Genomic DNA, 3,012 nt, shown 5'->3' with positions numbered 1-3,012 from the left:
TACCAGCTACTACAAGAAGAGATCAGAGTAAAAAATAGTTATTCCTACTTATTTGTGCTGCCAATAAGCAGAAGATTTCAAGATCAGATTGAACACTGTATTTTCGTTCCATCAACATTTGGCCTGTGATTGTTCATGTGATACTGCATTATCCAGTTTCTAAGAGATTAAAACGACCGCCTCTAGTTCTTTCTGGTTATCCCTGGATAGAGGTACAATGCAAGGAGCTGAGACAACAGTGGCATTATGCTGCAGAAAGGAGGATAATTCTTCTGTGGGGCTTCAGAAATCAAGGATGTAGAGGAAAGTGAGTGTGCTAGGAAGAAGACATATGTAATAGATAAGCGAACGCAAATTTGCCTCGCCCATGTATTATCAAAGCAGCTGCGATTCCCTCCTATATGCAAGAAGAAACATCTTTAAAAATGAAATCACTGAAAACAGGCTGTTTGCCTGAAGAGAGGACAGCGTACTGCCCGCTCTGAAGAAAAGCAGCTCGTGCAGAAAAACTTCATGAGGAGAGATGATTTGTCCTGAATGCAGGACAAACTTTATTAGAACTTCTCAGTTTTTTTAAGACGCCAATGCCAATCAACTGCCAAGAGACACATCTGCAGGGAACTTCCTTACTTCTAGTGCTTACAGGGGTGAATAGAACATCCTATGACAGTTCCCAGTGCTACTACTCTAAGTTGCAGTGAGTCTTTTCAGCAAAATCTATAGAACTGACATTACATTGTATTAAATTCTGGAGGAGAGGAGGGCCAACATTTCTTCGTTCAGGATTTATTTACATTTTACATGCTCTTGGTATGTGGGAAGAGAGCGCTATGGACGAAACATGAAAACAACCAATCTACTTTGCGTTGCAGAAAGTAAGTGGTAGGTGTACCAGCAGAAGAGATGATAGAAGAGTAGTGTATTAAAAAAAGTTTAGTGAAAGCTGCAATTAAATACCAGATATTTTTTTCCTTTTTTAAAATACAACAGCGCTGTTCCAATTTTGAACTTCAGTTTCAGAAAGCTGCTTAAGAATTGGTGAAAATAAGGAAATTTTACTACTTATCTTTTTCAACACTACCATGGATTTTTGCTTCTCAGTGTTCTTTTCTTTCATGAGAACACTCTGGCTTGCCAAGATGGTTTCCCCTAGCCTGGCCCTGAACAAATGAAAACTGGAATATGTTATGGGCCATTCTCCTGCTGTTGCTATTTGTGAGATGTCTGAGACATCTGTGTTGAGCACTGAATAGTCTGCCATTGTTTCTACAGCAACATCACTGCCTGGCAAAATCCCACAAGGTCACCCTCACATTCTGTCTCCTTTACAAAGAAGCTGAGTGATGTCCACAGCCGCCACAGTGGTGAGATATCATCACAGCTAAATCTTGTACCAGCTACTGTGTACTAACATCAAATAGCCCTTGAATAAAAGGAAGTCTTGCAAGGCTTCACATTTTGCAAGCGTTAGTACTTTTCTGTGCTTTCAAGAGTTTCACAAACTTTTACACTATTCTTTGTTACTGCAGAGTAGTTCAGCATTTGAAGGGTTTGGTGTTACTTGGAACGCAGTCTTCACAGGGGCATCAGCTAGAAGAGTTACTATGGGAACAGGCAAGGAAAAGAGTTAGACTTGTCTTTGTAATGCATAAAGCCCTACTTTCTAAATAAAGTGACTCATGCTGCCAATTTGAAAAGGCTTGATTTTCTCCTTTTAAAAAAAAAAAAGCAAGGGCAAAAATAATAGAAAATTTTAAGACGAAAATATATAGTGCCTTTTCCAGAGTTAGTCAAATGTCCTTTTTCATGCTGCTAGCTAATTTTACAATCTTCAGAAATAGGCAATTATTGCATCATAAACTCACCTTGTAGCGCTTCATATCTGCATAGAAATTGAGACTATAAATGTAATTTAATAGTTTGCACATACTCTTAGTCTCCTAACTTGCATTGACATCCTCTGTCTAGCACTGTTTTCACAGAAAACAGCTGCATGGTTGATGTGGAGAGTGGAGGAAATGATGGAGGTATCATCACATGATCACCTTCACTGTTATGTCATCCTTATAACCAACACAGCACCGTCAGAGCTGCGACCTGCTTTGTATGAAATGACCTTCATACAGCTCTAACTTTTTGGGGAAAACTATGCAATTAGCACGTCCCAGGAGAGAAAAAGACAACTAGGTTCCAGTGATGATTAAAGCCCAGCCACTGCCTGAGCTGTATATGGAACCATGCCTATTCTTATTGTATAATAACATACGTAGTTTTGATGAATTACATATAATTTGGCACTGCTTGACACAATCCTAATTATTGCAGTTCGACCACAAGATCCAAACCAGCAGCCCAGCTCCTGCTATACAGTGAGAGAGATCTGTACGCAGGTGTTTAGTTTCACAAAACTGAGAACAGTCTTAAAATAATTAATGCTATCTTATGCCAAATACTAAATGAAATGTTAGTAAAACATCTCTACAGAGATTTAATAAGGGGAAACAAAGTAAAACGGCCTTCACTCAGATCTTCCGTAAGTGTAGGACATCCTGGATCATTTTCCCTTCTCCTTCAGAGGGAAAAATGAGGCGCCCTGTGATGTAGTCCTTTACATATGTGCTTATACATAATCTCATCATGCTTATACATAATCTTTTCAATATTTAGTGTGTACTACTTGCAGTCCTGCTAGCGCGTAGCTGGACTGGACGCGTGTTTGCACTAAAAAACATCAAAGTATGCCTACAGTAGGTTTTGGGATGGTTCTGAAAGCCAGCCTGTTCGTTTCTGTGGATAAGCAGGTAGTTGTGAGAACGCTTTGGCCAACCTCATTTATATTTCAGAGGTAAATATTTATTAAACATGCTTGTACATCTGTAGACTATAAACATCACTAAGTATTAAGTTTACGATGTCTAGGCTGTTGCTGGAAGCTCTCGCACGCTAAGCACGCCGGTTTTCGGTCCCCTTCGGCAACCTCCTCCCCGCAGCTCCTCGCCGCCAGAGGCCTGC

Source organism: Pygoscelis adeliae, unplaced genomic scaffold (genome assembly GCF_000699105.1).
Source record: "Pygoscelis adeliae isolate BGI_AS28 unplaced genomic scaffold, ASM69910v1 Scaffold36, whole genome shotgun sequence".
NCBI classification, from domain to species: Eukaryota; Metazoa; Chordata; class Aves; order Sphenisciformes; family Spheniscidae; genus Pygoscelis; species Pygoscelis adeliae.
The sequence above is the reverse complement of the archived record's forward strand: the minus strand, read 5'-3'. Positions refer to the sequence as shown.